This window comes from Dama dama, chromosome 15 (genome assembly GCF_033118175.1).
Source record: "Dama dama isolate Ldn47 chromosome 15, ASM3311817v1, whole genome shotgun sequence".
Lineage (NCBI taxonomy): Eukaryota > Metazoa > Chordata > Mammalia > Artiodactyla > Cervidae > Dama > Dama dama.
In genome coordinates, this window is record NC_083695.1 from 89,707,449 (window position 1) to 89,720,740 (window position 13,292).

Genomic DNA, 13,292 nt, shown 5'->3' on the forward strand with positions numbered 1-13,292 from the left:
CCCCGAGGATACGACTACCTCACCAGCTTGCAGGTGGCTGCCTAGACACAGTTGCTCCCACCTGACCCTTCTGTAGCCTGCAGGCCCCTTAAAGGCAAGGCCGGGGCCTTATGCACGCTGGTCTCCCCTGAGCCCCAGCTCCGGGCACTTGTACAGAACTGGCACCCACTCAATGCATGCTGACTGGAATCAGCTCACAGGGTTGGAGCCTGAGGGCCCAGGAGGTTCCCATGGTGGGCGGGACCCTCTCTGAAGTTCCCAGGCTGCTGAAGCTACAGGCCCCACCTTCCTACAGGTCCTTCCTGGCAGGGGGGGTGCAAACTAGAACCACAAATATAATTTCCTAGGAAGAATGTGGTCAGGAGACTGCCAAGCTCCAGGGACAGGACTGCTTAGGAACCACACTCTGCCCCTGGGCCGGTCCACACCTGCCCTTGTACCCCACGGCCTGAGTGCTGGGGGGTCAGGTGGGCCCCTTCCAAATGCCCTGTCTACTACAGGAACCACCAGTCACCTGTGGCCACCGAGCATTGGACGTGTGGCCAGTCAAGCCAAGACGTGTAGTAAATGTAACACATGTCCTAATCTTGGAAACTTAGTATACAGAAAATGAGCACACATCTCTACTAATGACTGATTTCCACTGACTGCATGTTGAAATGACACTGTTTTGGATACACTGAGTTAAATAAAAGATTTTATTAATTTTACCTGTTCTTTTTTTCTTTTTAACTGTGGATACTAGCAAGTTGAGACTTGGACCATAAAGAAGGTTGAGTGCCAAAGAATTGATGCTTTTGAACTGTGGTGTTGGAGAAGACTCTTGAGAGTCCCTTGGACTGCAAGGAGATCCAATCAGTCCATCCTAACGGAAATCAGTCCTGAATGTTCATTGGAAGGACTGATGCTGAAGCTGAAGCTCCAATACTTTGGCCACCCGATGCAAACAGCTGACTCGCTAGAAAAGACCCTGATGTGGGGAAAGATTGAAGGCAGGAGAAGGGGATGACAGAGGACGAGATGGTTGGATGGTATCACCGACTCAATGGACATGAGCTTGAGCAAACTCCAAGGAGATGGTGAAGGACAGGGAAGCCTGGTGTGCTGCAGTTCATGGGGCAGGGTCAGACACAGCTTAGTGACTGAACAATAACCTGAAAATTTAAAATAATCTCTGCAGCTCATATTCTGTTTCCACTGCACGGAGCTGAGAGTCAGTTACAGCCTCTAAAATGGATAAGATGTGTCGACCTCACGGGGCTGTCTTGAGGAGAACATTCGATGGGTGAGTTTCTCCTGCAAACCTGCTCCCACCTCACCTGCCCAGAGTCAGCAGGTAACCCACAAGCACCCGCCCTGCCCTCCCCGCCCTCCGCTCCAGCCTCCTGGCGGCCTGCTGCTTCCTTCTCTGGGCTGCCCATCAAGCTAATGGTGACGACTTCAAGGTCACAAGCAGTAACAAGTCAAAGAAATAACAGTGATGACAGGGGTGACCGCACTGATCCAGGGCCAGCACCTCTGGAGGGTGTCTGTGCACCCAGCCAGCTCCAGGCGTCCCCACAATTTCAAAGCCTACAGCGCACAGCAGAGGTCATGGAGGCCCAGAGACAGACTGTGACGTGCCCTGGGCCCCCCAGCTGGCAAGGGTTACCCCAACATGCCCCGCCAGGTCCAGAACCCACCCTTCCACCGCCCCCTGGCCTAGGTGGTGGGGGGGAAATGTGGGCACAATCTTTGCTCATGGGCTCCCCACATGCGTCATGCTGAAGTTCTGGTGTCTCTCCTGAGTGACACAACCAACCTCACATGTTTTCAGATGCCATGTCCCTCCTCTCGCCAAACAGTTGATGCTGCATAATCAGCCTATCTCTGCTGAAACACTCGCCCCCAACACACTGCACTGTGCCATGCCCGCCCGGGGTTGGTTCTAAACCCAACAAAAAAGGGGTCTTCTCTGTTGCTGGCTCCCTGGCCTCCATACTTGTCCCCGCTTCTATTTGCCATCAATTCTTAGAAACTTGCATTGTTCAAGACTGTTCCAGATTAACGTGAGATGGAACTTCTCCAGGTGGATTAGGCCTGTTTAAAGCTGGTCCCAACTACCAAGGGGTTGCAGGAGGGTGTGCAGGCCCAGAGGTGGACCCAGTGTCCGTGAGACTAGACCTGGGTCCCAGCAAGGACCCGACCTTCCACAGGAGACCTGTGACAGGAGAAGACCCAGGCGGCCCACGAGGACCCTGCCCTGGTCTTGGGATCTTCCCGGGGTGCCCACAGGAGGAAGGGGCAGACAAGGAATTGGGGTGATGCCCACTGTGTCAGAGGGTGAGACTCCAGGAGGGACGGAAGAGGAGTGGCCAGGGGCCTGAGTCCAGGACAGCCTGCCTGGGGGTCAGAGGGCAGGCCGGCCAGGCCCGGGGCTGGGGCAAGTGCAGGACTGGCTGCCACGTCTGCCCCTCCTGGGAGATGAGTCACTCTGGGGACGAGAGGGTGGCAATGGCCAAGGGCTCAGAGATCCCCCAGCAAATCTCAGGAACGCATAACGAAGGCTCTGCTTCGGGCGCTAAGAGGACGCTTTCAGACTAGGGATGTGTCCACCTGTGGGACATCATGGACAGTCAGAGGACCTCATGGACCTCCCCTGGGCACGGCAGAGCCAGACCGAAGGCCCATCTCCCGTGTGCTCCAGCCCCACACGGAGGAAGGATCTGGATCCCGATACTGCGGAAGAGTCACGACATCTGTGCTGCAGTCCTCGGGCAGAGCGGAAATAGCCTCCGAGGGAGGCCCTGGTGCTGAAACCTCGGTGTCCTGGTTTTCCAGCCAGAAAACTCACAACTCGAGAAAGGCAAAGCTGGGACATTCCTGGTGGTCCAGTGGTTAAGACTCTGCGTTTCCAACTCAGGGGATGAGGGTTCGATCCCTGGTTGGGAACTAAGATCCCACACACACCATTGTCACTTTCGTATCAGCTACTGTCGAGAAAGGGGGTGGATAATACGCAAGCAACTTAACACAGACTCGACGGATGTGAGTTGGAGCAAACTCCAGGAGAGTTTACCCCTTTTGCCTGTATGGTATGAGCAAAAGTAAAAAAAGAAAGAAAGAAATGCAAAGCCTGTCTGCCCAAGGGCTGGGAGGATGAGTCTGTTTAGACGGGATGACATTAGAACATTGAGGTTCCTCCATCCATGTGTGAGCCTAGTGGATTAGACAAGGAACAGCCATGATTCCTGAGAACGTCCTGAGGCCCTGGGCCAGATGTCACCACCCCCACCTCACCTGCAGGGAACCTGAAGCCTAGCCTGCGTCCCGGCCTCACCCATGCCCCTGGCTGGCAAGGGCTGCAGGACCCACTCTGGCAGGGGCCCTTCGGAGAGGTCTTGCCCATGGGTCGTGGGGGCCGAGGAGTAACCAGGGCATCTCAGTGGTCTCCCAACTCAGCAGGTGAGCAGGGAGCCCACTCAATTTTCTTCCCTGAAGGGGAAGGAGAGGAACCCTCCTGGGTGGATAAGGGTCCACACCCTGGATGGGGGGGTGGTCGGTGGCGGAGGGTCAGAACGACCAATTCCCTCCTATTCCTGCTACGGACGCAGGCCGGTCCAATGAGGACTGAGGACCCCGCTCCCCAGGGCCTCAGCCAGGCTGGTAGGCGAAAATGTGGGGGCTGAAGGTGTCCCCTCATCTGGTCACCTCCTCAGGAGGGGGGGCCTCCCCATCCCTCCAACCGGAGGCGGCCCCTTCCACCTCTTCTCTCCCACCTGGCGTTCCAAACCACACCGGCCTGCTCGAGTTTCTTGGCAGCACGCATCGCCATCGGAAATTTTCTTGCCTACTGTGTGCTGGCTTATTATTGTTGTTGCTCGGCCGTGTCCAACTCTTCGTGACACCACAGACTGCGGCACGCCAGGCTCCTCTGTCCTCCACTGTCTCCTGGAGTTTGCTCAAGCTCACATCCAGGTCGGTGCTAAGCTGCTTGCGTATTATCCACCCCCTTTCTTGACAGTATCTGCTATGAAAGGGACAATGGTGTGTGTCTTGCAGAAAACGCCCCTGAACTTTATCCTGAGTGCCAGGCGCCCAGCAGTTCCCAGGGAGGCATCTCTGAGTGCAGACAGGGTGGTGCGGAGTGAAGAGGAGAACGGGGCAGGCCCCGTGCTCCCCTGGCTGAGGACACCGGATGGCACCGAGGGTACAGGGCTTGCCCGGGTCTGCACAGCCCACCCACGGCCGGGCCCTAGGATGAAGAGCAGCCCCCCGCATCAAGGGTCAGCTCCAGGCCCTCTCCCATTCTGCACTCTGCCCTGGGGGTGGGGCTCTTCCATCTGTGCCTGCACCCGAGAGGCTGTGCCCACGGGAGGGCTGGGGGAGCCCTCTTGGCTGGAGGAGGGAGTACCACTTCGCCTGCTTCCTACGGCCGCCTCTGCTCCTCACCCCTCGGGAGCAGTCTGGTCCATGCACAGCACTTGCTCCCAGTTTGTAGCTTTTCCAACATTCACGGAACCCACTTCACGGCCCACCCTGTCCTCAGCCCTGGTGGGCCTGCGGACCCCACACTGCCAAGCCCTCCCTTCTTAAGGGCAGCTCCCTCCCACTGTGGCCTTCACCCGTGGGAGCATCTCCCCTTCTTGATCTTCAGGAATCTGCCTAACCGTCGTCCACACCGAACTCTCTAACCCACGGGATGGTTTCCACCCCCTGCAGAGGGTCCCAGCTAATCCAGGCAGCCTGGCATATTCCCCAGGCAAAGGGCTCTGGAAAGGAAACAGCTGCAGCATTCCCCAGCCCCCCCACCCCCGCCAGAGCCACCACCCAGTCCACGGAGATTACACGTAGGACAGGCCCCTGCACTGTTTCAGCAAAGGGGGCTGGGCCTGGTGACCTTCAGTGACATATGACGACGTGAGCTCACTGCTACTGCTCACAGAAGAAGCTCGTGGTGACTCGTTATATTTTGGAACCAACCATTCCTTTTGTTTTCCAAGGCAGGGGAAAAAAAAAAAAAAGCCACCCTTCTCCCTCCCCAGCAGGAATTATCCAAGAGTTCTACTATGCCTAACTTTCAAAGGAGGCATTGTTAATCTTCTCGCCATAAATAGGCAATTAACACCCACTCCCGAGTCCAGGCAAAACCCAGTTCCTGCCGGCTCGGGAACACAGTGCAGGGCTGGCCCTCTTGCGTGGCATTTGCTTTCTGAAGTTCTCGACGGGGGCCTGAGGCTGCAAGAAGAGGGCAGGAATTCAGGAGAGTTGATTCTGCAAAAATGTTAGAGGGAGTCTAGGTCGATGCCACGCTCGAGGACAATCGAGGACTGTGTTACCAAAGGGCCTAACTTCACCCGACCCGAGTCCGCATGTAAGCCAGCAGCCTGTACAGGATAAAGGCAAGGGCAGGCAGCAGGCACATCGGCTTGTAATTAATCACGTCCGTCTCAGGGACATGGCTCCATGCTTACTGGTCTCTGGCTCTCCCAGGGGCTGACCCACAGGCTCCCCAAGGGCGTGGAGCGCCTTCCCGGGAGGCATGACCCCAACATCCCCGATGAGGAGGCAGGAATGGGGTGGGAATGCTGAAATGCTTCTGGGTTTCTGTCAAGCGGCCCCTTCCCCTGCATCCTTCCAGGCTGGGCGGGGGTCCCTGGGCTGTATTAGTAGGTTCTCATTTTCCGGAGATGCTGCTCTGGCCAACGTAAACAGACACAACGTGGCACCCCTGTGATGCAACCCAGTGGGATGAGCCTGCAGGGCTGCGGGCACAGCCTCCTGTGGCCCTGAGTCTCCCAGCCGAGGCCAGGAGAGAAGACCCAGGTTCAAGTGAACAAGAGCAGGGACGCTTCAGCAAAGGAGTTGGAGGCTGGGGGCAGAGGTGACTGGAAGGGTAGGAACCGAGCTTCTGGGGATGGCAGAGGGAGCCCGGGCCGGCAAAGCACTGATGCATAAAGGGTCTGGGGCAGGATGGCTCCAAGGACACGTGTGGAAACAAAGTGAATCACGGGGATCAGCTACACGTCACTGCTACTGAGGGAAGATCATGGAGAAATACGGGCAAAGTGAGGGCTCCAGGCGAGACAACACGAGGGCCTTACCGCCAGCCAACTCTGAACACAGCAGCTTAAGGAACGTCATCTTTGGGGATTAGGGTGATGGATGCTCGGCCCAGTGGGTGAGGTGTGTGATCACGGTGACTTGGACACTAATGCAAGATCAATCCCCTGGCTGGGCCTGTTGGCCGCACCTCCAGGATGCTTGAGCCCCTAACAAGGCTGAGTGTGTCCACGCTGGTCCATGCTGGCATGCCTGCCAACAGCCGGCCCCCACCCCTAAGTCCACACTGCTCCTCGCCACCAGGAGCTTGGGGGCGGGGGGCTGTTACTCCCCTGCTTAAAACTCTCTAAGGCTCCCCCACTGCACTCAGAATAACAGACAAGCGTCTTCAGAGGACCTACCAAGAAGGCCGCCTGTGCTCAGGTCCTCTGCCTGCCTGGTCCTGCTCCAGCCGCTCTGGGCTCCTCCCCGCCCCTTCCTGACTCCAACCTTTGCACATGCGCTTCCGCTAGTATCCCCCGTGCACACACTTCAAGAACTGCCTCATGGCTTATGGTCCTGCTCACATGATTCCAAGGCACTGAGAGAACACGCAAGAAGCCTGGCCCCTTTAAATGCCCCCAGAGACGGCCCCGCACACGCGGTTAACCTGGACAGGGCGCTGACCACCACGCTGGGCTCCTGGTTGTTCACCCTGCTGCCGACACAGGACTCGGGCCACTGAGCAAGGACGCAGAACAGCCGTGCGTAAGGAGTTGCCTGGGAAACGCCCAGCACTATGTATGAGACGTTGTCCAGACGTTTCTCGTGGAGCGGGATGGGGAGATGTCCTTGGACGTGCTTTCTACCTGCCCACAGGCTCTGGCCTCCTTGAGGGCGGGGCGGCTGCCTCTGCGCCTGGCACCAGAGTAGGGCCTGGCGAGTCGAGGGCACCCCGAGCGCATCTGGCTCATCTGAGCCCCTGGCTTATGCAGCAGGGGGCCCCCCCAACTCCTGAGAACCCCCCAGAGCTTTGTCGCCTCAAACACCCTTCGGCTCGGCGAGGCTCTTGATTAAAGCGTGGAAAATCACCAAGTGGCATTAGAAGCTGCCTCCCTGGCATGTCCCCAGTTGAACTCCTTCTATTTTTCTTTTCCCGGGGAGATCAAAGCCATTGTGTCAACACTCGGCCCTGATCCGAGTGACCTTAAGCAGATTGCTTATGCAACCTGGTGGCTGTGCCTGGGGACAGAGGAGGGATCCAGGGGGTTTCCTCAAATTCTGAGAACCCCTTTTGGGTTTTTTCGGAGAGAAAAGAAGGACTGCAGTGTTTCCGAGAGAAAAGAAGGACTAGAGAGAGCTGAAACTGGTCGCCTGCCCTGGCCTCACCCTGCTCCAGGCCGCGGGGTCACAGCACCCCTTTGCCAGGGGTGACGAGCCCGGCTCATGGCTGCAGCCAGGAGGTAGGCCGTGGGGAGAGGCTCCGCTGTTACAGCATCGCCCTGGCTCGACCCACACCACCAGAGTCCCGTCCACACCCGTGGGAAACGGTCATTCCCACGCTTTCCAGAAACCAAAACGGAGGCTTACGGAGGTGACCTGCCCAAGGGCACCAAGAGCTCAAACAAGGGGCGGAATGGGGAGCCAAGCCCCCCCGACCCCAGAGCTCATCGCTTCACCCCCATGCCCTCTGAGTCCCGTGAGCGTGCGCCACCTGGCAAGGGCACCCGGGGGTGCATCGCCGCACGGGAAGAGCCCCGAACCCGGCCTTCCCAGCCTCCTCCAGAGCGCCACGCAGCCTTGGGCAGCTCATCAACTCTTCCCTGACTCTCAAGAGAGGGGTGGACAAGGGCAGAGGTGGCGTATCAACTAGCAGTGGCTGCGAAGACCGCTGCGGGGGAAGATTCCAGACGGCCTGTGAGTTCAACCGGAGGGACCGCCTGCCTGGCTGGCGACGCCCATCCTGGGCACAGAAGGGGCTGCCACCCTGAGCATCCGTGGCTCTGACGGCCCAGGTCTCAAGGACCCTCTTCCTCTGTTCAGGCCCAGCCTGTTCCCTCATCAGAAGCAACCATTCCTATGCATCCACAGTGCATTTTGGCTTGGCTTAAAAAAAAAAAAAATTGGCCATGCCATGCGGCTGGCAGGATCTTAGCTCCCTGGCCAGGGATTGAACCTAGGCCACAGCAGAGAAAGCACCAAATCCTAACCACCAGACTGCCAGGGAATTCCCAGGCCTTAACTCTTATTTAAGCGTTTATTTCATCTCAGTTGGAATCCCAGGGCTTCCCATGACTGCTCCCCTAAGATTTTCGTACCCGTTCACGTTCTGCGTTGCAGAGGGCAACCCACCTCTGAATCCCTCTGCCTGCCATCCGCAGGGTTCCCTAGGCTGTCAGGAAGGGTGCTGAGGGTGCAATGTGGCAGGAAGCTGGAGCCAGGGAGGTGGCCACCCCTGGCAGAGGGGGACAGAGGGCCACAAAGGCCTGGGCAACCAGGCCTGGGCCCAGGGACCCTGCCAAGAGAAAGCACAGCTGGCCTGCAGTTGCCAGGCAGCCCGAGCAAGAAGGGAGTGCGGCTGGTGGTGTGAGGGCCACCCCTCAGGGAAGGCGGTCCCGCCGCACACAGAGGACGGGCAGGGGGCTGGCCAGGAGCCGCCTCTCCCAGGGACCCTGTCAGCAGAGCGGCACGAGCTATCGACGCGCCTCTGAGATGACCCTTCTGGCCACCTCCCGCATCAAGCCCTCCCCTGTCAGAGCCCATGCGGCCCTGGCCGACCCGCCCCTTCTGGACCCGTCTGCGGGCCACGGCTCTCAGCGTAGCTTCCAACTCAGGCTTCGTTCTTACCCCAAACTGCCCCCTGGCCAGCTTTCACAGGCCCCTCCAACATCTGCTAACACAACAGTTGCTGCCTGTTCAGAGGACTGCGCTGGGAGGTGCGGGGCCGCAGTGTGTGGGCAGCTGTGATCAATCAAAGCTCTGTTCCAACCCCCGGACCCCTCCTCGCAAGCGTCTCCCTTCTGTCGGAGGCACTGTGAGAAATAAAATTTGTTGCTCTTTCAAGATGACCAGCTTGGACTTAAAAAACACGGCAGACCCACCCAGGGCATGGCGTTCAGCGGGTCATCTTTAACTGTTGCTTTTAAATGGCAACCCCGCTCCCGGATTCTTGCCTGGAGAATCCCATGGACAGAGGAGCCTGGCAGGCCATGGTCAGTGGGGTCGCAGAGAGTCGGACACGACGGAAGCGACTAAGCACACTCACGTTCCTGATCCAGGTCTGAGTGGCCACGTGCAGCCCAGGGCTTGCTGGGAGTCAACCAATGCTGGGCAGTCAAACTAGGTTTCAAAAAGAGCAGGAGCTGAGAATCATGTCAGCGAAAGTCCCGCTAATAAACAACTCACGTGTTCAGGCTGGGCCCTGCCCTCCTTGGCACACGCTGCCATTTTGCAAAAGGGAGGCTGAGGCTTCTTATAAAACACCAGGCAGAAGGGGTGGGAGTAAACCAGCTCAGGGAGGTCAAGGAAAGGGTCAGACCTGGCTCGGACAAGGCAGGACTGACCCTTGGGCCGCCTCTGAGCATCTCGCTCTGTGGACCGAGCAGTTGCAATTGCACTTCCAGGGAGCAAGGGCCTGTCGGGGCCAGGTCCTTGCGTCATCCTCCCCCCCAGGGCCTGCTCCCTGAAGTCACCCTCCCTCACTCGGGACCGGCTCCCCTGCCCAAGAGCAGGACATGTAGGTTTTAAGCAGCAGAGACACACGGATATGCATGGTTGAGTCACCTTGCCGTGCGCAGGAGACGAGCACAACACTGTTAATCGGCGAGACTCCAGTGCAAAATAAAAAGTGAAAAAAATTATATTCAGAATTTTAAAAAAAAGAAGCAGCAAAGACAGTCTGAAAGCAATTGCTAACCACCCTGCACCCCCCACCGGCCCCCACCGCTCAGCTGGACGGCTGTGCCCAGACCCTGGCTGGGCGGGCAGGGGCGCCTGGCGGGCTCCCGCAGTCCCCTCCACCCTGGTTCCATGGGTGACAGACGTGAGACGAGGATGCTCGCGACGACCCGCCTCCTCGGGCAGGTGGCGATTCGGACTCCGCCCCCAGCTCACGACCCCTGGCCCCCCTCGCGGAGCCACTGCAGGCAGAGCGCAGCTGCAGGCCAGGCCTCCTTCCCATTTCCAGAAGCCGAGGATGAGGCAAGAAGAGGAACCGACAAGAAGAAGGGAGTGGCCAGGACGGAAGGTGGGGGTGAAAACAGAAGGAATGAGATGGACGAATGAAGAGGGGAGTCTGCAGAACATCGCCCTCGGGGCCGGTTTCTGCCCCTGGAGATGCCCAGAGCAAGCCCTGGGACCCCCATGACAGTAGTCAGCATCCGTCAGCTCCCCCTGGGGGGGGCGGGTGGGCTGGAGCACAGGTGATGGACGTGTAGACGGAGACACACACGTGTGTCAACAGATAATCAGACACACACAGACCTTTATACACAGACCTCCATGCATAAGCTACACACAAACATACGCGGACATATCTACTCAACACATATACATGTGCACACATGTGATTTCCTGTTCCTCCCAGCAGTCCTACGTTGATGGTGGGGCTCAGCACAGTATTTATGTGCTACACATAAATGTGAAGCGCTTTTCCCGGGGCTGCCAGCCTCCTGCCCCATCTGTGAGACTGTCTGATTTGTCAATGTCCCCGCCACCCCCCAAGTGAGGACCTAAAGGTGAACATCGCGCTCCAGAAGGGCCTGTTTCCAGGGGGCCCTGGGAGGGTCCTGGCCCGAGATCACACCTACCCTCACGCCTTAGGCTTCCAGCTGAGAGCCTGCCCCTCGGAGCGGGGCCCACCCAACAGCTCCCTGGCTCCCCGTGGGCACAAGGCAGCCCCGGACCTCAGAGCGTTTGGTCTCTCCACCCGCCTGCCTCTCTCGGGGTCTCTCCCTGGTCCTTTTTCCACCAGCAGTCTGGAGAGGCTCCAGGGTGCCCCTGGGGGCTTACACACAGACCCCCGGGGAAGTCCCATCCCCGGTCAGTGCCGCTGGGGGGGCCACGGCTTCTCAGAGCTGCCCGTCATCCCAGAGATTCCGACCAAAGCGCGTTCGCTTTGCAACTGTAGACCGAGTCGCTGAGGCTCCTGGGCCCAGAGCCCACATACACAGGAGCTCCTGGAGGACGGTGCTCACCTGGAATCCCTCCCACCAGGTAGACGAACATACAAACCAAGATCCAAAGACCCACAAGAGGGTCTGAGGTCCAGCGGAGGAAACGACGGCACAGGACACGACCGTGGCCCAGGACACCCTCCCCACCGCCGCACAGACCTGCTCGCTCCCCGGGGGCTACTGGTTCGGGGAAGCCCACGCAGAGGACAGGGTCTGTGGGCAGGAAGGCCCGCGCTCACAGGGGACAGGGCACTGGGTCCTACATGCTCCAGACTGCATCCAAGGCTCTTCAGATGCACAGAGGTGGCCCTGGGCCTGGCTTTTTGAGGCTCCCGGAGGAGCAAGGCCCATTTTCCACGGCCACGAATCATCTGGTGGGGGGGTCACAGCAGGCGCCGCCCCACGGGAAGAGGGCCGGCTGGGTCCAGGGGCTTGGTGGGAGGCGGCTCGGGCCCAGCCGTCTCCAGGCCTCTGGCCACAGCCCTTAGGCCACGTGCCTCCCAGGGGCCCCTTCTCTGCTTTCCCCGGACTCTGCCCTCCCCAGGCCTTGGCTGGGGAAAGACAGGAGGACAGAGGGCAGCCTCCTCAGGATCTTGGAGGCCTGCCTGGAGCCAATGAAGCAATCTATACATCTGGGCACAGCCCCACCGAGCAATGTATTTTTAAACGGTTTCTACCCAAGTGAGGGCGGGAAATGTCTCCAACGATGCCTGTGGTGTTATTCCAACTTGTGGCCAGTAAAATATAACAATACGTGTATATTGTTTTTATTACCTTATCTAGCTTATTAGCTAATAAAATAAGCTCAGCATTAAAAATTTAACTGAAGCTGTTTTATCGCACCCAGAACTCGTGGCTCTGGATTTTCTTCAGAAGTTTTCTTTGCCCAAATCTGTCACCTTTCCAGCATTTTTACCTATTTATGTTTCTCCAGGAAGGAAAATTCCACTTGCCTGTCCAACCTGAATGAACGTGTTAGACCGCTGACCAGCTCAGACACACCTGGAGCGGCGATAGGGAGGAAAGGAAAGTGGTGATGGGAGGGCTGGGGCGGGGGTCCCTCCGGGTCCTCCCCTCGGGTCTTCCCCAAGCGATCCCCATGGGCACAGAGAAAGGGGGGTACTATCCGCTGATCCAGAGCCAGGGCCTGGGCTCTCAGACAAAGGTGGCCAGAAAGACTGGACCCGGGGCCAGGTGGGGTCTCTGGACCTGCCTCTCTTCTTTTTTGGGGGAGTGGGGATCTGTAGGTTGGGACGGAGGACTAAGGGAGAGAGGAGGAAACGCCATCAGCAGAAGCTGTATTTTTCATTCTCAGCTGAAAGGAGTCCTGGCGAAAAGGCAGTGCTGGCCACTGAAGGAAGGCAGTGAGGCCCGCCTGGAAAGGGGTGGACACGTCAAGCCTGCCTGTCTGGACGTGGCCACATGCTCACGAGCAAGGCCAGCCTCTCACCGCCAACCTGGTCTCCATTCCCTCAAGCCCAGCCACAGCTGATGCTCACATAATAAGACTAGAAAAGATGAGGCTCCGACCGTGGCTCTGAGCACCCCCTGGACACAGAACCCACCGTATGCATCTGTCCTTGAGGGGCCAGCCCTGCTCCTGGACCTCACCATCACACTCTGACCCTCAGGACTCCCCAGTGAGGACTGATGCAGGCAGCTCTCAGGCTTGGAGACTGTTCTGACGATGGTGTATTAACTCCAAGTTCAGCTCACTCAAACCAACACCGAAGACCAAGCACGAGGGTGGCCAGGGCTCTGAGACACAGAGGACGACGCACGAGCGACAGGACGCGTGGCCAGAGGCCGCACCTACAGGGACAGCGAGGACGATCGCCGCTTCTGGCTGGACGCACGCTTTCGGCAGCTCGATCACAAGAGTGCGTGCCTCCCCTGTTCTCTCGTCCTCTGAAACCGTCACTCGCGGCCCTGACCTCGGGATCAGCATGATCCGAGGGACGCTGAACCCCTGCCTGAGCGAGCAGTTCCTACGGCAGCTGTGGGGACGGGGGCTCCTGGGGGAGGCCCCTGCGAAGGGCCAGGAGGGTACCCCCAGCGCGGCTGCGCCTGCCTCCTCCCAGCTCTCTGCTCCTGCAC

At 58.6% G+C, this 13,292-nt stretch overlaps 1 protein-coding gene across 4 annotated transcripts in view; it reads right to left on the reverse strand.

Moving 5' to 3' along the window:
- Window positions 1–13,292, reverse strand: part of FAM53B (family with sequence similarity 53 member B) — a 112,433-nt gene that overhangs the window by 41,205 nt on the left and 57,936 nt on the right. The window lies entirely within an intron of this gene.